We start from the raw sequence: 22,801 nt of genomic DNA, 5'->3' as shown, positions 1-22,801 counted from the left end.
GTGTGTGTGTGTGTGTGTGTGTGTGTATTTAGACTTCTATCCTACCAAAAACATCATTGTTTCTAGTGAAGAAAACAATATTGTGTAAATACACTTTACAGAATGGAAAGAAAATATTTGTTGATTTTATATCAGAAAATGACCTAATATCAAGACTACAGAAGACTCCAAAATTTTCAAATCAACAGAAAAGCCTTTCAGTAACTCACTCCATAAATGAAGAATAAATCTAAAAATAAATATTCCCCAGTAGAAGATATGCTAATAGCCAAAAAGAATGCAAAATTACTCTTTTCACTAATCACCACGTAAATACAAACTGAAACCATGACGAGAATAGATGTTTATAACATGAATAAGAAAGATTGAGGGTCTGGAGGACAGAAAAGCTCAGACCAATTTATTAAAACAGCAATTGTGAAAAACAAAGTTAAGATTTTTCAAAAGAGTGGACAAATTTCTATCCATTTGCATGCAAAATTCAAGACGTCCTTGCTTCTTACTGCTGAGTAATACTCTAATATGTATATATTCCATACTTTCTTTATCCATTCTTCCATTGAAGGGCATCTAGGTTGTTTCCAGGTTCTGGCTATTACAAACAATGTTGCTATGAACATCGTAGAGCATATACTTTTGTTGTATGATAAGGCCTCTCTTGGGTATATTCCCAAGAGTGGTATTGCTGGGTCCAGGGGTAAGTTGATCCCGAATTTCCTGAGAAACCACCACACTGCTTTCCAAAGTGGTTGCACAAGTTTGCATTCCCACCAGCAATGGGTGAGTGTACCTCTTTCTCCACAACCTCTCCAGCAAAAACTATCATTGGTGTCTTTTATTTTAGCCATTCTGACAAGTGTAAGATGGTATTTTAAAGTTGTCTTGATTTGCATTTCCCTGGTCACTAAGGAGTGAGATAAGCCAGACCAAAAAAGAGGAGCATGGGATGTACTCACTCATATTTGGTTTCTAGCCATAAACAAAGGACATTGAGCCTTTAATTAGAGATCCTAGAGAAGCTAAATAAGGAGAACCCAAAGAAAAACATATAGGCATCCTCCTGAATATTAACCTTCATCAGGCGATGAAAGGAGACAGAGACCCACATTGGAGCACCGGACATAAATCTCAAGGTCCAAATCAGGAGCAGAAGGAGAGAGAGAGCACGAGCAAGGAACTCAGGACCGCGAGGGGTGCACCCACACACTGAGACAATGGGGATGTTCTATTGGGAACTCACCAAGGCCAGCTGGCCTGGGTCTGAAAAAGCCTGGGATAAAACCGGACTCGCTGAACATAGCTGACAATGAGGAATACTGAGAACTCAAGAACAATGCCAATAGGTTTCTGATCCTACTGCACGTACTGGCTTTGTGAGAGCCTAGGCAGTTTGGATGCTCAACTTACTAGACCTGGATGGAGGAGGGGGTTCCTTGGACTTCCCACAGGGCAGTGAACCCTGAGTGCTTTTCGGGCTGGGGGGGGGGGCTTAATTGGGGGAGGGGGAGAGAAATGGGAGGTGGTGACGGGGAAGAGACAGAAATCTTTAATAAATAAATTAAAAAATAAAAATAAATAAATAAAATAAAATAAAATAAAAAATAAAGGCTGCTATGGCTAAAAAAAAAGAGTGGACGTAAAATTACTATATGATTCAGAAGTTTTCCTACAGTGTATGTCAGAAGAAATGTAGACACCAAATAAAATATTGTCTTACCAATAAATACTGTAATAGCATCAATAACAACTAAGTTATAGATCCAATCTATGCGTCCAGCCTAGTATTAGTAATAAAAAGTGGTACCTATGCATGATCTTGAGATGCTATTAACAATGTATGTATAAAAATGGAGTTTATTGCATGAATCAAGATGAAGAATTGTCAATATCATGAGATCTCAGTGCTGTGTGGATTGTGAAAACTTGTTCTGACAGATTTCCAGTGGAATATTACCTATGTGTGTTTCAGGATAATGTTAGGCTGCAGGCAGATAGCAATAATATTGAATGATGAGCACAGCTTTCAAGGTGCCTGTGTGCTGTTACACAGCAGCACAGCTACAGATGACGATGTATTATAATTTCCTAAAAGCTACAGTAAAGAGTTTAAATTTCATCACCATAGACTAATAATAAATATTGGATTATATGTTTATATTTAAACTTAAATATTATATAGCGTGTACTTGTATGAAAAGAACTCATGGAAACACATAAGGTAGACAATTAGATATTTTTTGTCTGCCAGGGAAAAGGTAAATTTTACAAAAAAAAAATCTTTACTTAATAGACTACAACTAGGAAATAAATTTCTGGTATGTTAAAAAACACGGATTATATATACATACATACATATATATATATATATATATATATTAGCCTTATGCATATAACTAAGCAACGGGTGATACCAATGAAGATGTCAAACGACATGGGGAGAAGTCCCCAGGCCTCAACTATTCACAAAGAACTACTGAAATTGAGAAAAGGGGAAAGTGAGAGAAGTAGACCTCCTCAGTGTAGAGCACATGAGATTTTAAAATTGTATTTACTTTTTTACTGTTGGAAATAATTGTTTGACCACTCCAGTGTAGAGAACATGTTATTTTAAAATTGTATTTATTTTTTTTTACTGTTGGAATTAATAGTTTTCCTATATTTAGTCAAATAATTTTGCTTCAATTTTTATTTTGAAACACTATGATATCACTATATCGATTATGTATAAACATTCAATATGTTTAAAATGACATACTCCTTTTTGAATCTGATCAAGTTACTCTTAATGGACTAGATAGAATGCACTAGTGTTGCTCTTATAATAACATGTGATATTCAAACTGGATAATATTCAACCCAAAAAATGAAACTGATGAATAATTAAATGGATAAATTAAATTATTTTGTTCTGAAATACCCTTCCCTTCCCAGATTTTTTTTAAAAAAAACCTTCACAGTTTAAAAAAAGTAAGAGAAGAAATACATCTTAGATATTTATTCAAATAATTCAAAGATGGATTTAGAGGGATATTTTGCAAGATATTTTCATATCTATGTTAATGAGGAATTTGATAAACTATAATACGATTTTTCTATAAGCATAATACTACATGCTCAAAATCAGAAGGATTCCATTCTTTTTAATTTTATGATATGGTTTGAGGAATTTTGGGGTTAACTTTTCATGATGAATCTCGAGCAGAGTAAGCATCAGGCAGTAAGTTTTCTTTCCTACCTTTTTCTAATATAAAAGTTCATGAAGCTGTGAGATAGCAAATTTGTAAGGATTTAGAGGATGGAGTGAGGAAGAATATAAAGGAAATATATTTTATGTATGTTAAGAATATTGAGGGGCTGGAGAGATGGCTCAGTGGTTAAGAGCATTGCCTGCTCTTCCAAAGGTCCTGAGTTCAATTCCCAGCAACCACATGGTGGCTCACAATCATCTGTAAAGAGGTCTGGCACCCTATTCTGGCCTTCAGGCATACAGACAGAGTATTGTATACATAATAAATAAATAAATAAATAAATAAATAAATAAATAAATAAATAAATAAATATTACAAAAAATAATATTGAAAAAATTAATGAAAAATAACATTTTATAAAGCAAATGAAACACTGGCATAAGGAAGTTGTAGAACAAAATGTAGATCATTATCAATCAGTAAACAAAGTCAATCCTGTGTTTATTGTTTTGTACTCATTGTCATTAATCTCTCTTTGATCCCTTAAGATTTTTCTTATAATTCATATCTTCTAGATTTAATTATGGCAAATTTTAAATTTCTTAAATTGTATCATTTTCTTATAGATTTTTCTAATGATTTAGAGAATAATTTTTAAAAGTAACCCAAAATTATACCTGAATTTAACAAGTATATGTTTTACGGTCATATACTTTTACTACCACTAACCTTTTTATTTCTTTGTAACCATTTTTTTATTTGGTTAGTTTTTTGAATATCTATCAACCTTGTTTATTATTTTTGAGTAACCTTTTCTATATCACCGCTTCTTTTTTTCTTCTTCTAGAATCAATTTCATTGATAGCTACTCTGATTTGAATTATTATATTCTAACTTATGCATTGGGGTTCGGTTTTTTTTGTTTTTATAAAAACTAGAAGTAGAGCATTATATTATATAAAATTCCTTTGTTTATTAAATTAACAGTATCATTTTTTTACAAAGTGTCTTTCCTATATCCTGAATATTTACTAAGCTATATATTTCCATGCTCACTTGATATTAATGTTTACATTCCTTCTTTGGTTTCTTCAATGATGAGAAGTTTTTTTTTTTATTATTTTGCAGGACTGTTTACAATATTGTTTGAAATATACAAGAATTAATTCAATTCTTTTCTTAATAAGATTTGCTTACTGTCTAAAATTATACAAATTTTTCTAGCATATCTTGAGGTTCTGTAATGAATCCATGTTGTGTAGCTTTTGAATATATTGTCTTATTAATTGAGTCCCTTTAATTTATGCTGCAGATGAACTCTGAATTACCTTTATTCCTTTCTTAACTGGATAATCCATCTTAGACAAAATGAGTGTTATTGAAGCCATGCAATTGTATTTTTGTAAATATCCACTTATCCTTTTATTTCCATTATGGTTTATTTTAGGAGATAAAAGTTCCAATGTCCATTATTACATATGTTCAAATGCTACATATTCTTGTTGGGTTGTTCACATCATTTTGCTATAGTGGATGTCTTTACCACCTTTATCTAATTATGACTAAGATGTATTTCATATCATATTTGTTTGGGCTTTCCATTTTCCTGGTAGTTATCACTTATCTCTTAGTCACTTTGTGAAATTGCAATAAGATGGATTCTTAGAGACAAAATATTAGGGTTTTATAAATAGTCCTATTGATTTAGTTATAAACCGGGAACATTTAGAGTTTTTTTTTTTTCTTTTCTTTTTTTTTTTTTGAGAAAAAAAGTTTCCGCCTCCTCTCAGCCTCCTATTTCCCTCCCCCTCCTCCCACTCCTCTCCCCCTCCCTCTCCAGTCCAAAGAGCAGTCAGGGTTCCCTGCCCCGTGGAAAGTCCAAGGTCCTCCCCCCTCCGTCCATGTCTAGGAAGGTGAACATCCAAACTGGCTAGGCTCCCCCAAAAGCCAGAACATGAAGTAGAGTTGGTTTTGAGGAAGTTTTGTGTATTCCCTTGACTATTGTTGATTATATTCTTAACTTTTCTTTAACAATTCACCCTATTTATAATGGGTTTGTTGTTTTGCTGAGTTGTACATGTTTATTTCTCTCCTTTACTGTTTTCTAGTGTGACTTTCGTTGTTATTATGAAGTTTACATTTTTCCAGGGCTCTTGTGCTTGATACTTGTCACTATTCTATATCTGTATTTATTGTTCCTTCAGATGTTTTCTGTAGTGCTGTCTTGACAGTCATGAACAGTTTCAGTAGATACTCCTTTTTAATGTTTTTATTTATGCATCAGTTTCAGAAGTTGACTGCTGAAAATAGCAATCTTGGTTGATGTTATTTACTTTAAGGATTTGAAGTATATTAGTCTATAATTATGAGTTTCAAGGAGTGTAGAGATATGTTATTCTGATTTGTACTATCTTTGTGAATGATTTTTTTCTGCAGAATTAAGTATTGCTACTTTATTTTGTATACTTTGCTTCTTGATTATAAGATATCATGAAGTAAACTGTCTCTGTCAAGTATATTTGGAATTTTAAGTATCGGTTATGATTTAAATTCTATTTCTAATTGTATGTTCAGTAAATCGACTGCTAAAATATTGTTTACTGGATTTTATATATCTGTAGTTATAGTTCAATTTTCCTTCACAGAGATTACAAATTTGGGATTCTTATAGCCAAGAATTTTTGCAAACTGTATTCATGTTATGATTTTTCTGGTAAATTAATGTATTATTTCCTCTGAGTTGTCCTTCATAATTAATATAAATTGTACACTCCATAGTCTATTGAGAATGCTGCAACTCAGTTTTATATTTGGTTCACTGAGTTCTTCGTTTACTCTTTGTTTTTACCTTTATTTTACTTTTATATTATTTCACTTGTTCCTCTATACAATTTTTAATGAGGATTAAAATTTAGACCTCACAGGTTACTCTGCTCTAGGTGAATAATCTGTTGAATTGAATATAATTTTTAGAGAGTTTCCTAGTGAACAGCTCTCATTTTCGAGCACAGTCAGTGCAACAGAAACCCAGAGATATTGCTTATTGCTTGCTTGTCTTTTTCTTTCTCCACACATTAATGGTGCCTTCCTACTTCATGTGATATCTTCTGAACTTATATATTTTATTTGTTATAGAAACTGTTTGATGTTACAGATCTTTTCATTAATTGCAGTTGACAATTTTATAATAATAATAATAATCATACTTTATTTTAAAAAAAGATATAAAAATAGAATTTAGAATCATTTCTTTTAAAAACTGTCACTCAGTGTTCCTGATTTAGCAGACTGGATTCCTAATCAGTTCAAATAACTGTGTTTGTGTTTAGTCTTCAGTACCATAAAAAAAGAAAAATAAAATTAAATGTAGCCATTATTTGTACAGTGATCTAAAAATTATAATTATATAGTTAATGGAGATATCCATAATTTCAAATCACTATATTCTTTAGGAGATATAAACTTTGATTTCCAGACATAAACAAACTCAGATTCCATTGACAGAACTTTTCAGTTTAAGAAGGGCTATATTTAAAGACTCTCTAAATAGATTATTCATGTAGAAGAGATTATTTTATTGAATACAATATTTTAACTTATAAAAAATCATCTATAAAATTTTGTAAGTACACCTAGGAGATATTGTGCACTTCATGGCTGGGAGCTATTTCTAACCTCGGAAGATGATTTTACTCAGCAGGAAAAATAACAACAGCAATAACAGCAAGACCCTACTGCTAATCTCTAGGCAGCCTTTATCTAGGATTACTCTTTACTAGTCAGAAATTGTGTAAATACCTAAGAAATAACCCAGATCCCCCTCAGTGCTTGCCCAGCAGAGACGCCTCCAGAGCTTCAGGCTTCTCTTAGTAATTGAAGACTTTTAGAAAATTTATTTAGGTTTAAAAATACTTTAGTTAAAGAGCACTGACTTAAATGTTGCTCATTTCCGAGAGGAAGCAATAGTGATCATTTAGTAATTCCCTTTAGCTTCTTTTAGTAAACAAGATAACATTGGAACATCCTCTTTTCTGTAGCAATATAACATGAAAATCATTTTCCCTATCATTCTTCATGTGTTTATTTATTTATTAAAGATTTCTGCCTCCTCCCCGCCACCGCCTCCCATTTCCCTCCCCCTCTCCCAATCAACTCTCCCTCCCTCATCAGCCCTAAGAGCAGTCAGAGTTCCCTGACCTGTGGGAAGTCCTAGGACCTCCCACCTCTATCCAGGTCTAGTAAGGTGAGCATCCAAACTGCCTAGGCTCCCACAAAGCCAGTACATGCAGTAGGATCAAAGCCCAGTGCCATTGTTCTTGACTTCTCAGTAGTCCTCATTGTCTGCTATGTTCTTATACATCATTTATCCAACAAATTAAAGCACAGTTATATGACTCTTTAAACTTAATTGCTTAAAGATTATGCTGTTTGACCTTTTCCTTCCATGACAAAAACATCCACTATGATCTGTGCAGTCTAGCTAGCATCAGAGTCGCATACTTTTTCTACCTCAGTTCCATCCTTTTTTGATGTGTGCATTCTAAGAAAGACTGGATTGAGCCGTTATTAAAATCATTTACTGTTTTGTAGGCAATCATTTTAGTGGCTAAATAATTTCTATGTACATCTTTAAGTTGAAATGTAAGAATATTTTTTCACTTCATGTGGAATCTGTCTTCATATTGACTAATAACTACTACAAATACTGAAGAAAATCTTTTCAATAAACAATCCTTTTACCAACTTTGACTTTTAGCCTATATTTGTGAACATTTTGGTTTCATGATATTGCATCCTCTGCCTCCAAGGAGAAAACAATATCATTTAAAATGAAAGGATGCTGAAAGTAAAAGGTGTTTGGAACATACTGTTAAACAGGAAAAGTGGATGTTGAGACTATTTTATCTGCAGCAATAAAGAAAGATTGGAAATTCTGATAGTTTAGCTTGTTTTTAGTATCCTGTCATGACTGGCAAATGTGCATATGGAAAAATAAGTTGTGTTCTGAAATTAGGCAAATAGACTAATGTAAAAGAAAGCAGAGCTTGATGTAATGCAATATCAGCCTTATTACCTCTGAAATGACCATATGAAAGTCAAAAATGACTGCATGTTCGGGGATATAAATGAGCAAATGTTACATTCCTAATAAAATTATGGAATTCCTTTTCAAGCAACTTGTGAGCAAAATATTATGAGCTCAGTATGGGTTTGCTGTATCTGACTGAATACCAGGATCACAAAGATTTTCAAAGGACTTTAAATTGTTGAACTATACAGTGTTTGTAGATAGAGATTTGCCTATAAGTTGTACTAATGTATTTAAATATATTGAAGGCAGCTATCTAGAAAAGTTGCTTGAAACCAATAAAACAAAATAATTAAAAGGTCTTTTCTTTTAAAAAGCAGAAGCAGGGCCTCCATATAAATTATTTTTCTCTCAACATTGTAATATACAAATCCTTGGTTGAAACTAAAGTTACTGATAATGAAGCCAAAGGTGTGAATTGAGTGTGAAACCATGTTCCTATGACTGACCCAGATTTCTGAAGCAAAGGTTTCAATAATTCTAAATGCTATGTGTGTGTGTGTGTTAATTAGTGTGTTATGAAGAGACATTATAACCATGGAAACTCTCATAAAAAATTGAATCTTGTTTACAGTTCCACTGGATTTTCCTATATTATCATGGAAGGAAAATGTCAGTAAAAAATAGGGAAGGTCCAGGTGAAGTAGCTGAGTATTTTACACTCTGGTCCTCAGGAAGCAAGAAGAGAGACAGAGAGACTGACAGAGAGTGAGAGAGGGAGAGAGACAGAGACAGAGAGAGACAGAGACACAGAGAGAGACAGAGACACAGAGAGAGACAGAGACAGAGAGCGACAGAGACAGAGAGAGACAGAGAAAAATCGAGAGACAGGGAGAAGACTCCACATGACTTGGGCTTTTGAAACCTCTAAGCCCATACCTATGAACACTTGTCCTCCAAGTTTATATGTCCTAATCCTTCCCTGATTGTTCATCACCTGAGAACTAAACATTAAAATGAAATTGTAGTAGCCTGTGGGGCCAATGCCATTCAAATTCACACAGCATTATAGTGATATTTACCTTTGAACTTCATTGTAAACTCATTGTTGACTACTTCAAAAATTAAAGATTCCTCTTCATTGTTCTGTGTTATTGAAGATAAATAGTACCATAGAGAGACAGTTCTTGTGTATCCATTACTTACTAAAAATTCTTTGTAATATTCTTGACCCATTTATTTACTAAAATAACTGAACAATCAGGTCACAATGTTAGGCAGGTTGAGTAATCAAAAGCTTCTTTGATATACATATATATATATATATATGTTGGAGGAGGGCACCACTTGTTAGTTCTCAGCAATTTAGCCCCAAAATAATCACACAGAAACTGTATTAATTAAATCACTGCTTGGCCCATCAGCTCTAGCTTCTTATTGGATAACACACATTAATTTAACCCATTTCTATTAATCTTTGTATCTACATGTGACAGTGGCATACTGGCTAAAGTTTGCACCATCTCCTGCAATTCTATGGCTTCTCCCTGACTCCACCCTTCTTTTTCCCAGCATTCAGCCTAGCTTTTCCTGCCTTCCTAAATTCTGCCTTGCTATAGGTCCAAAGCAATTTCTTTATTCATTAATGTTAATCAAAGCATACAGAGGGGATTCCCACATCATACATGAAATTATACACTTAAATTCATTATGACAGAATTGATTCCAACTTAGATAATTTCATACATGCCTGCTTAAATATTAAAAATATTTCATTATATTTTTACAACATATGGCTTGTATTTATTAAAATAATTTCATTTTATTGGCTATCCAGTGCTTCAAGATTAGTCAAATGTATTTGCAGCTACTCTCTAGTCTGTATTCTCAACTATTGATACTGAACAACAAGCTCTTCTGTTTTTTACAAGAATGAGACTGACTTGCTAACACTGTTGCAACACAGAAATGTGGCCTCACATTACTAGTTTGGAAACTATCATTATCTTATTCATGTTTACCTTAGACTTCTGAGTACGATGAAGACATTAGCGTTTTACTAAATTGATAAATATTGCACTGTGTCCTTGAGTGAATACAATAATACATCTCACGTATCTTACTCAAGAAAAGTCAGTAGGTTTTTCTTAAAGTTATTAAGAATGTAATTGAATTAACTCTATAGCAAGCCCATCTATTAAAAGGTCTGTAGAGTCATGGTAAACATTGCAGAATTTCTGCATTTTATCAGTTTTTGCTTTACATGTTTATTATGATGAATTTCAAGGATATTAAAAGTATAACACAGCATAATAGATTTCAAGGTCCTCATCAGTTATTATGCTACAGATGTATTTAATTCAATTGTATTCTAAACTGATTCTTTTTCTTCCCTCATTTTATCTAGAGTTTATAGTTAGTATATGCTAAGGATCAATACTGTTATTTCACGAACAATGATATTTTATCATATTCAAAAAGTAATAATTATCAACTAGCAAACAAGTAATTATGTATTTTCCTTAATTATATTTTTTTAAATTATTGTTGTTTCTTTCCTTTTCTCCTCATTTTGCAGAGTCAGTTTCTAAAACAGTCCTTTTGTTTAATGTTTCTCCCTTGTTTGCTACTGTTTATTCATACTATGTCTTTGTGAAATGCAACCAGTGCATGTGGATTTATTTCTGTTAGCCTTATACGTCCTTCTTATTTTTCAGTGGAGAGTGTGTTTCAAGGATGAGTAAAATTTGGCTGTCTTCCTCCCCAGATTCTTTTATCCTCATACTATAGAGTATAAAAGTATAGAGTTAATTGTTCAATGGTCAACTCAAACAAGATCAAAAAACATTTTCTCTGTAATTTAATAAAGCTTCAGATTTAAAATGATCAGATACCTTTTCATACCTTCAGAAATATCTTGTTAAATACATAAAGAAAGAGAAGAGATTTTGGCACCATTTATAATGAAGGGGACATTGTAATGTTATGTGACAAACTAACCTAAAGGAAAAATAAAGAATAGAGTCTCTTCATATTGATTCAAGAGTACTTCTGTGTGTTCTTCATTTCTGATCATGAATAATATTTATCAAATATTGCCACCTCAAATAAGCCAAAAATTGTCTACAATATTAACTGGATTAGGAAATTTTGTTAAGGTAACTTTTATCACCCAACATTTGTCATATCAGAAATTAAAATCAACCATTTAGATACATATACATTATATATTTACCCATAATTATAGTAAAATGCTGAAAATGAAGATATTGCTCAGAACTATACACGTTATTTTATTCCTGACATTATGAAAAACAGCTAATCTCTCTTTACAATTACTTGTTTGTTTACTGTACAGAATCTTCAGTTTAGTAGATTTAGACCTATTATTTGCTAACTGGTTACAATATTTCCTGAAAAATATATTCTTACTATAAAAGTTATTGCATTTATCTGCACCTACAAGCTGTCCCCTACTTTCAAGATTTTTTTGTTTCATTTTATTTCCACAAGCATGTATTTAAAAACTTGCCCAGACTGTATACTCAATAAAAATTAGACAAATATATATTAAAATTGAACTGAAATTTAAAATAATAGCAAATATATTATTTTAATTTTTTTCTTTTATTTTTGAAAGTATATTATAATTACAACATTTCTCTCTACACTTTCCTTTTCCCAAACCCTCCCGTATATCACTGTTTGTTCTTTTTAAAACACATGGAATTTTTTATAATTAATTTTATTTTATGTATCTGTGTCTATACAAATGTTTATTTTTAAATGTGAGCTGCTCTTTCTTTATAATGGCAATTGCTTATGTTTTCCGGGCTGACCTTTTGGTGTTAAATAACACATTGATGTACTATTTTCTGGAGAGGACAGCTACTTTCACTCTCATTCTTTAGCTGTCTGTAGTTTTTGTTTTATATTTTTGTTTGGGGCTTAGGCCTCTTTGTCTATGCCTCACCTACTTTTATGTTTGTATTGTCTGAGTTCAGCTCAGTGTTAGTTTTAGAAATTATAGGTGTAGATTCGGGAATTACTAGGAGAAACAGTTTTTTTAATATTCCCTTATTATTGGACTCTTAGTCTTTCTGCACCCTCTTTCAAAATGCTATGTGATTTTCTCTAGGATCACAAATTATATGCTCAATGTCCTTTATTTATGGCTAGAAACCAATGAGAAGCTAAATAAGAAGGTGAATCCAAAGAAAAACATACAGTCAATCGCCTGGATATGGGAAGTAGACAGGATTCCAGGGCAAAACCTGGGAACTTGGGGATGAGGTGGCATGGGGCTAAGGGGAAATGGGATGAAAAACATGAGAAGGGGAGAATGGGGGGAGCTTGGGGGAATGGGATGGTTGGGATAAAGGAAGGGTGGACACGGGAGCAGAGAAATATATATCCTAATTAAGAGAGCCATCTTAGGGTTGGCAAGAGACTGGACTCTAGAGGGGCTCGCAGGTGTCCTGGGAGATGTCCTCAGCTAGTACCTTGAGCAACTGAGGAGAGGGAACCTGAAATGACCCTATCCTATAGCCATACTGATGAATATCTTGCATATCACCTTAGAACCATCATCTGGGGATGGATCGAGATAGAGACAGAGACCCAAATTGGAGCACCAGACTGAGCTCTTTTAAGATCCAAATGAGGAGCAGGAGGGAGAACATGAGCAAGGAAGTCAGGACCACGAGCGGTGCACCCACCCACTGTGACAGTGGAACTGATCTATTGGGAACTCACCAAGGCCAGCAGGACTGGGACTGAATAAGCATGGGATGAAACCGGATTTTCTGAAAGTGGAGGAAAATGAATGCTGATAAGAAGCCAAGGACAATGGCACTGGTTTCGATCCTAATACATGAACTGGCTTTGTGGGAGCCTAGCCTATTTGGATGCTCACCTTCCTGGTCCTGGATAGAAGTGGGAGGACCATGAACTTCCAGCAGGGCAGGGAATCTGAGTGTTTTTCATTCTTGAGAGGGAAGGGGAATGGAGTGGGGAGGAGGGGGAGGGAGGAGGGGAGTGGGGGGAAGGGGCGATGTGTGCGAGAAGGGGGAGGGAAATGGGAATTTTTTTTGCAACAATTAAAATAAAATAAAATAAAATAAAAAATGCTATGTGAGCCTTAGGTGTGGGAGGCTTCTGTGGATGTATGCACCGATACAGTGCTCCACAGCTGTGCATTTTGATTAATTGTTGTTTTCTGTAACAGTGTTCATCTGTTGTAAAATGAAGTTTCCTTGGTGAAGGTGAGGGCTACACTTTTCTTTTGGTATAAAGACAAATATTTAGAGGGTATTTAGGGATTATGCTGGCTTAGTAAATTGGTGGCTCTATGTTCTCTCAAATTCTTGACTTCACCATCCCTCTGGTAGTTGACCAGATTTCTAATAGCAGGCAAAATTAACCTTTTGCTGACTCTTTCTTAAGTCTAATTGCCGAAGGTTTTAGTTATCAGTAAAATATGTATGCCACTAATTGCGTATTTTTCAGCTCAATAGTCCGTATATCCACATATGTACAAACTAATTCCTTAAAGACTATGGTGTCCTTTACTTACTAAATATTGGCTTTATGATTATTTCCTTTGGAGGAGAATATTATTTCATTGTATTTGTTTTATGTGAGATAAATAGCCTATTATTTAATGAGAAAATGGTAGTATTAAAGCAACTATTGCAGGGGAAAAGCTTGTCAAGTTCTCCTCTGCAAAAGTAGAAAATAGCGAGAGCAATCAAGCTGATGATGACAGTTTAGCCAAGGGTGATAATCCCTATTTCATCAACTACATTTAAACAACTGGGTTTCACATTTCCTCCTAAGCACTTTGCACATGTCACAGCACAAATTAGTGAAGTCTAAATTTCAGCTTAAGGCTCCATGTGTCATTTAATAGCATACATTTGCTAACTGTAGCCAAAAAGCAGGCTTCCATCAGGGACTCTGAAACTCCTCATTTAAATAAGAATGGGAAGTTAATTGTGTTACAGATATTCTGGTCTCCCCAAGGAGTTCATTAAGCATGCTGAACATGCTGAGATTATAAGTTAACTGTCACTTCTGAGAAATTGCTAAAATTCCACTTCAGATACAACACCGTTGGCAATAACAAGCATAATTTAATGCATACATTGCTCAGAATCTGAGACTAGCTTCCATTGAAATTGTAATCTCTCTGATTCCCCAATTCATTTATAAACTCTTATATATTTAATAGCTGAAAATTAACCAATCCAACAGCCTTTTGACCTGCCCCCCCCCCCTTGTCTCTACAGCACTGCATACTCTACAGGTAGGCTTAAGTTACTTAAAGCAATTGATGAAGCCTTGCAGTTTATCTACATTGGGGAAATGTGAATAAACACGAATTATCAAGCTGGGGGAGAATAGATTCTGAAAACAATAAAATTCAAAATCTAACTATATATGAGTATTTTTTCTTATGTTATCAAAATAAACTGCCATAATATAAATTATTTAGAAACCATAAGGACCTTAGAGTTTGAGTTTCTTTATTAAATAACAAACTACATGCTAATAGGACATACATCTCTATTCTGAAGGCAAAAATACCTTCCTACCTATAAACCCTTTTATGCATTTAGAGATGGAATATTTTTGACTTGGAAAGTAGTTCAATGTTCAAAATGTTTCTTTCACATGAGTGAGTACCTAAATTCAGAACCCCAGAATACACTAGAAGGGCTAGAAGAACATGGTGTCCCACATGTAATTTTAGTCTCAGAAGAATTCTCAGACTAAACTGATTGATGAGAATACTGGAAAGTCTCAGAATTCAGTGAAAAAGAAACATAAAAGAGCAATGAGACATGCTTCCTGGTATCAGCTTGAGCCACCACTTACACATGCATACACACGTTTCCCAAACATGCAAACACACATACACAGAGGAACAGCAGAGATGTACAGAAAAAAAATTGAAAATGAACACTAAAATAGTACAAGTAAGCCATTTTTTTAAATTTATTTATTTATTAAGATTTCTGTCTCTTCCCCGCCACCGCCTCCCATTTCCCTCCCCCTCCCCCAATTAAGTCTCCCCCCAGCCCGAAAAGCAATCAGGGTTCCCTGTCCTGTGGGAAGTCCAAGGAACCCCCACCTCCATCCAGGTCTAGTAAGTTGAGCATCCAAACTGCCTAGGCTCCCACAAAGCCAGTGCGTGCAGTAGGATCAGAAACCCATTGCCATTGTTCTTGAGTTCTCAGTAGTCCTCATTGTCCGCTATGTTCAGAGAGTCCGGTTTTATCCCAGGCTTTTCCAGACCCAGGCCAGCTGGCCTTGGTGAGTTCCCGATAGAACATCCCCATTGTCTCAGACAAGTAAGCCATTTTTATTTGCTTTTTCTGCCCTTTTACTTATTCTATGTGCCTTTTAAATCTTGTCTCTTAGCATCTGCCTTACAGTCCTGCACACCATCCACCAAGTAAAATAAAACAAAATTGAAGAGAAAGAGAAGAGGGAAATTAAGTAAAATCTCATCATGAAAGTTGCACTTTGACACAGTGAGTAACATCATAAGCTCCCTTTTCAGGTATTTTTACTTTCAAGTGTTCATTGCAGAGAGCCATTGGTCTGGTGTGAAGCCTCTTGTTACTATTACTCTATCGATGCTGGACCCTCACTGGAACTCTTCTTGGCAATCCTGTTGCCCAGTGTTATGGATGTCCTGCAACTTTGAATCTGCAGTCAGGTCCTTTCATGGATGCCAGCACATCACAGATGGGGTAGATTTGGGGCCAGGTGAAATCATAACCTTGATTCTGGACCTGGACTGCTTCAGAGCTGTCTGCCTGCCAGTTCTCTATTAGTATCCCTGAAAGACCAGCTCTCAAGGCTACCTCTAGGGTTTGAAGAAAAACTCTGCAGCATAGTAAAACTGAACTTAAGGTTTTTCTATCTGAGGGGTACAGAATAAATTCAGACACGTGCTTTTCTTTTCATGTTCCATTGTTTTTCTGTTTACATTCTGTCTTCAATTTTCTTCTAAGTTTTAGTTTTTCTTGTTCTCTTCTGTTTAAGGTCTTTATTCCAGTTCTCTTAGTTGAAATTCTCCCTTTCTTCTTTGTTCACCAAGCTTAAATATACTTTTTAGAGAAAGCTTGAGACAATAAGAAAAAACATTTACAAGAGTTCCACCTCATTGGTCATAGCACATTCCTCGGGTAAATGATAAGGATAGAGAAATTTACCATGGAAATACAAGGTTTCAGGTGTAATACTGTGACCAGAGCCCAGGGGCAGAGTATTCAGCAAGACAAGCTGTGAGACACAGGTTTTATCAACCAAATTGGCAAGTGAAGAATTTGCATTTTTTTTGGTTGCTTTGTATTAATAACCTTGGTTAGACATTGGCAACTCTGACCTTACAATAGCTGTAAGGTTTTTAACTTATGATTCATTAACTGACACATTCAGTCTAGTTTGAACTTGCTCTTTGGTGAAAATTAGTTGTGTGTAGCCTATTTTATACTGATGAGAAATTGTTTTCTTGTATTAGTTTAAGGAAGAGGAATAGAGCAAGCTTTTAAGTGTCTTATAGTCCTCACGGGACAATAGATTTAGTTATGAATCACATCCTAGTATTTTTGTATATATCAAAATTATACAACTTAATGCAGTTATCTTCAAGACCACCTCTGATAAATGTTTCCTCACATGATTGAGATGCAAACATGAGAATACATATATAAATCACGTGAAAATACAAACTATAAGGCAGGTATTGGGCAGTCACTATAGCTGCTTTTACACATTTACATGTGCAGAATTACAGAATTACATCTCTATAATTTTGAAATTACAAACAGGAGCAACAGTTTTCAGAGTTGATGGTTCCATACTTTTCCTGGTCGGAATTGTCCTCCATCAGAGGATGGTTTCTCTTATGGGTTGACATCTGAATAGAAGTTGTTACCTGCTGCAATTCCCACAGCCTACAACAGTTCTCCCTTGTCTTCACCACCAGGGGAAGCTCTGGCTAATTCACCTCTTACTGGAATGAAGGAAGGATGGAGCCAGTTCTCCTGTTTTTATGATCTCAGAGTCTTCTCTACCACAACTACAACATCAGGGCCAGCTCTTTTGTGTTACCCCTGCAAGGTACCAGGTCATTGTCCCAAGTGCTACAACTGGTGAGCATCAGGGCCACAGCTTTCCCAGCTCTTCCACCTGTCCCAGATATTGATGTTCAGGGAGTCGTGGGGAAGCCATCTCTCTTATGACCATGATGCCATATGCCATATGGTATCTTAGATCAAGAAACAAGAATAAGGAAAGATGAATGCAAGGGGCCAACCATCCAGACACACAGCTTTAGTAAGAGGCTATTAGTGTGTTCCCTTTCACACTCTGTTCGTTTCCTGACTGCCCAGACTCCTGAAATAACTACACATAAACTATATTAATTAAATCACTGCTTGGCCAAATACTTAAGTGTATTGCTAGCTAGCTCTTACACCTAGAATTAACCCATCTCCATTATTTTGTATTTTACCACGAGGCCCGTGGCTTACTGGCAAGGTTTCATTGTGTCTGTCTCTGGCTGCGACCCCATGGCTTCTCTCTGACTCTGCCTTCTTTCTCCCTGCATTCAGTTTAGTTCTCCCCAACTAGCTCTATTCTACCCTATCACGGGCTCAAGACAGTGTTTTTATTAATCATTGGTATTAACAGCATACAGAGGAGAATTCCACATAACACAGCCTCCCATCTAGTACGAGTGAAAATAAGATATACAGAAGAAAAAAGTAAAAGCTCACAGGCAAAAGGTAGAGAGCCATCTGACTTAGCCGTTGCTAGGTGGGTGCGGGGTAAGGGCATCTCTCCCTAGATAATGCTATCACATAGCAGATGAGGAGTGGAGTTAGGTTTCTCACACTCATGGTCACAGGGTTGGCACATCTGGAAATTTGTCAACAGGCTCAGCGTTGCTGTACTGCCCAAATGAAAGGGCAGGGCTCACTTTTCCATGTGCTGCAGCTGGTCAAGGAGTTAGCTCCTTTGTCACCTCTGATCACTCCTATAGGGCCCATCTGCCTGGTGCTATAAGGTGCAAGGATGTGCCTCACCCTTCAGGCTGTGTTTTTCTGTGTAGAACATCATCATCACTTCCAGCTGAGCATGGTGAGTCCGCAAAACCAGGCAAGAGTGCCTGTCTGACTTGCAGAAGTCTGAAGACATGGAAGAAGCTTCCAATTTTTGCTCTTGTGTTCAAAAGGTTCTTACCAGTGAAACAATTCCATAAAGATATCTGCAATCTTGCCAGATAAATGGCAGTGAGAAGAAATAATTTCATTATTACCTTTAGGCAACAGGAATTATTTTAAAGAAGAATTCAATTTAATGAGTTGGGGATGTTATCGTTAAATCACTATCTTTAGGACACTGTACCTATCTTATTTCTTAGTTGCCAACTTCTCTCTCTAAAAATAATTATCCACTAAAGTTCAAGCAAAGGCAGAAATTTTAAAGGCATCCTTTTATACTGAAATTTCAAAAGGGATATGTTCACTTTAATTTCTAAGTGTATTTAACACAATTTTTATTCACTTATTTCTCATAATGCCAGTTTTCTAATTAAGATTTTTGTTTACCATCTGTTCCTACTTTATTAGGCCTGTTAGGGAATTAAAATGTATTGCAATGGTCATTCTTTTAAGCACCAAATCTTTTATTCTGTGGCATCATAAACAAAAATCAATAAGTGAAGAAAACATGAATATTGATTCCAGATTTATTACAATAAAAACATTTTATTGTTTGTCTTTCTCCTAAAAATTATGCGTACAACATTTTCAATAGCTACTCCCAAATCATTCATCTTATGTTACAGTCAAGAGCCGTAAATCAGTTCAATTTTACCCAATGTATTTGAAATACTTTGCTCTTAGTATGTTTACAAATACAGACCTTGCAATTATTCTTTGACTTTTTCTAACAAAGACTATTTATGACATTTCTGTATAATATAACCAGTTAAGGAACGGACATTGATTTTTACATATGTAACTAAACAAGAAGTTAAGGGAATTAGGGGTAATTATAACCAGGCATGCAGGGTAAAGAGGGTCTCACTATGGGATCATCTAATTGCTCAATTGTGGTAGAAATTTCTAAATTTAGAACACATTTCTTTTTTTTTTAAATTTCAATACCATTGGTTTTTTTTTTTTATTGAAAGAAAAAAAAAGAAATTCCCGCCTCCTCCCGGCCTCCCATTTCCCTCCCCCTCCTCCCACCCTTCCTCCCCTCCCCCCTCTCCTCTCCCTCTCCCTCTCCAGTCCAAAGAACAGTCAGGGTTCCCTGCCCTGTGGAAAGTCCAAGGTCTTCCCCCCTCCGTCCATGTCTAGGAAGGTGAACATCCAAACTGGCTAGGCTCCCACAAAGCCAGAACATGAAGTAGGATCAAAACCCCGTGCCATTGTCCTTGGCTTCTCATCAGCCCTCATTGTTTGCCATGTTCAGAGAGTCCAGTTTTATCCCATGCTTTTTCAGTCACAGTCCTGCTGGCCTTGGTGAGCTCCCAATAGATCAGCCCCACTGTCTCAGTGGGTGGGTGCACCCCTCGTGGTCCTGACTTCCTTGCTCATTTTCTCCCTCCTTCTGCTCTTCATTGGGACCTTGGGAGCTCAGTCCAGTGCTCCAGTGTGGGTCTCTGTCTCTATCTCCATCCATCGCCAGATGAAGGTTCTATGGTGATATGCAAGATATTCATCAGTATGGATATAGGATAGGGTCATTTCAGGTTCCCTATCCTCAGCTGCCCAAGGAGCTTCTTAAAAGACACATATTGTTCCTTGTGGTTGGAAGCAGTGGGGAATGTTACCTGGCCTCTTGTGCTGCTCTCTGGCTCATTTTTCAAGGTTTAATGCATATTTCATGACTCATTTATTTGTTCCATCTAACATTAGTAGAACTTTAGTGATCATCATCAGAGATGAAAATGGTTAGTCATGTTATCTTAACTTCTGCTAACAACCTATTCCTTCTCAAAAGTGTTTTTTTTTTTCAGGTTCTCATTGTCTTTATACTACACATATCCATGTATTCTACAGACTCAAAAAAGTACATTACTCTCCTATGTGTTCACTTTTTTAAAAGAATGACTAATATCAGTATATTTTAAGGAAAATTTACATTTTAGTACTTAAAATATATCTTATTTCTCAATCTCCTAAAATAAGAAATATCTATCTATCTATTTATCTATCTATTCATCTACTTACCTATCCATCTCCTTAGAGATAAATCACCTGAACTTTTATCTAACTCAAACAAAATAAAATATATTTTTTATTCTATTATCCTTATTAACATGTCAGTTTTTATAAAGCTGCACCCACTTAAGCTATGTACTTCAATGCAATACACCCTATATGCCTTTTGAAATAATCAGTATGTTATAGTGGCATGCTCATGCTGTGACATAATACTGACTGAAAACAACTTAGTGAGAAAATGATTTGTCTTAAATTTTTATAAGCCACCACTGAGGGAAGTCAGATAAAGATCTCATTGCAGGGACCTAGAACACAGGGGAAAACTTATCCTTGGCCCCTTTCTGGCTTGCTTTTTGGCCCACGCTCAGATGATTTTCTTAACCAGCTCAGGTGTGCCTGCTTATGGCACTGCTATGCAGAGTCAGCTGTGCCCTCCCATGTTAAAACAGTACAATGTCCCAAGATACACCCACAGGCCAAACTAATCTAGGCAATTCTTCACTGGGATTCCTTCTTCCCAGGTTACTGTAGTTCATGTTCCTAGTGCTATCCAGCTGGAACAACTATGAACCACAACAGAGACAAACAAGTCAAGATATATCTAAACAAGCACTTGTGACAATCCCATTTTGGGAGTAACAAGCCAGAACCACCGTCTAACTTGACATTATGCCTGTTAAACAAGAGGTTAATTATGCATGCACTAAAAATCTAGCCAGTTACTTTTACCTAGAAAGGTCAAGTTTCATAGAGCTAAAAACAATACTAATACTCTCCTAACCCATTATAATTCATTAGGATAGATATTAGACATTCCAAGTAAAAGTTACGTTGATTATTCAACCTGATTTATATTCCCTGCTAATAATTAAGTTTGGGAAGAAAACCTAATGACATTTTCCACCCAATCTATATGAAGACAATAAAATAGAAAAGAGAACAAAAGCAACACTCATTAAAGAGTTTTTAACTTCCCATAAAGAATAATGTCACAGGGGTAATCATCACCAAGGAAATTGCTTCAGTACATCATATCACCCTGAGAATGACAATTTAATCCTGGCAGAAAAAAAGCACAGGAAAAGAAGTTTATTTTTTAAAGACCTTAAATAAAAAACACAACTGCGTTGTAGGAGGACACTTGTTTGCTCCCGGATGCTCAGCTGTGAAATAATCACATAGAAAGCTTACTATTTGCAGTACTATTTGGCCAAAAGCTTAAGCATATTTCTGGATAACTTATATCTTAAATTAACCCATCTCCATTAATTTGTGTATTGCCACATGGCTGTGGCTTGCAGGATAAAGTTCTGGCTTCTGTCTCCAGAGGGACTTCATGGCTTCTCACTGACACTACCTTCTTTCTCCTAGCAAAGAGTTTAGTTTCCCCACCTATCTAAGTTCTGCTCTGCGCAGGCCTAAGACAGTTTATTAACCAATGATATTCGCAGAGGGACATCCTACATTACCTCCCTATTCTATTTAAATATAAAAGAAGGTTTCAACATTAACGTAGCAAAATTACATACAAGCAAGAATTACAGTTAATATATTTTTTCATCTTTTATCATAACTAAGAAAAACTATAACTATCTATTCTTCAACTCCATTAAAGAATCCAGAAGGATATAATATTACCTAAGTAAACAGAAATTGCCTTGTAAGCAACTTCCAAAACTCTAGAAATGACAGAGACATCTCACTGCCCAGACAGTAAAACAAAATTCCTCTGTATCTTCGGGGCATCCATCTTCAGCCTACAGGTCCATACTATCCAAAATACTTTTCTGCAAAGCAGGAAATTTCAAAGACATTTCCACTTATATTGAAAGTTTGTCAGTCACACTTTTTCCGCATTCTGTAGAATATTTGGCAGACCCTTTCATGAAGCAGAAATCCCAAAAGATTGTCTCTCCTTTAGATGAGTTCAGCAGTCATTTCTCTGTGGGTCCTACTTGTCCAGTTTATACAGCATAACATCAAACAGTCCAGTTAAGAGCAGTTTCTTGCCCAAACGGCTAATCAATTCTGTAAGGTGTCTCCTCAATGTCCATCATCCTCTTGAAGTAGACTGATGCTGCCAGGACCAGATGTATCTCATTGTCCTGAAAAGTCCTAATTTCTAGAAACATTTTAAATGCCAAATTCTATCATCCTTGAAAGATGTGAAGAATAACTATCCATCTGAAATATTCCTCTGTATATCTAGAAAATCTAACTAACACGACTACAAGCTTGACTATTATACATGTTTCTCTATTTACCTGTATTTCTTAATTATACGGTACATTTTTAAATGAGACGCTCAAATACAATATCTTAATCAACAG

Source organism: Microtus pennsylvanicus, chromosome 15 (genome assembly GCF_037038515.1).
Source record: "Microtus pennsylvanicus isolate mMicPen1 chromosome 15, mMicPen1.hap1, whole genome shotgun sequence".
Taxonomy (NCBI): Eukaryota; Metazoa; Chordata; class Mammalia; order Rodentia; family Cricetidae; genus Microtus; species Microtus pennsylvanicus.
Note: the sequence above shows the minus strand (reverse complement) of the source record.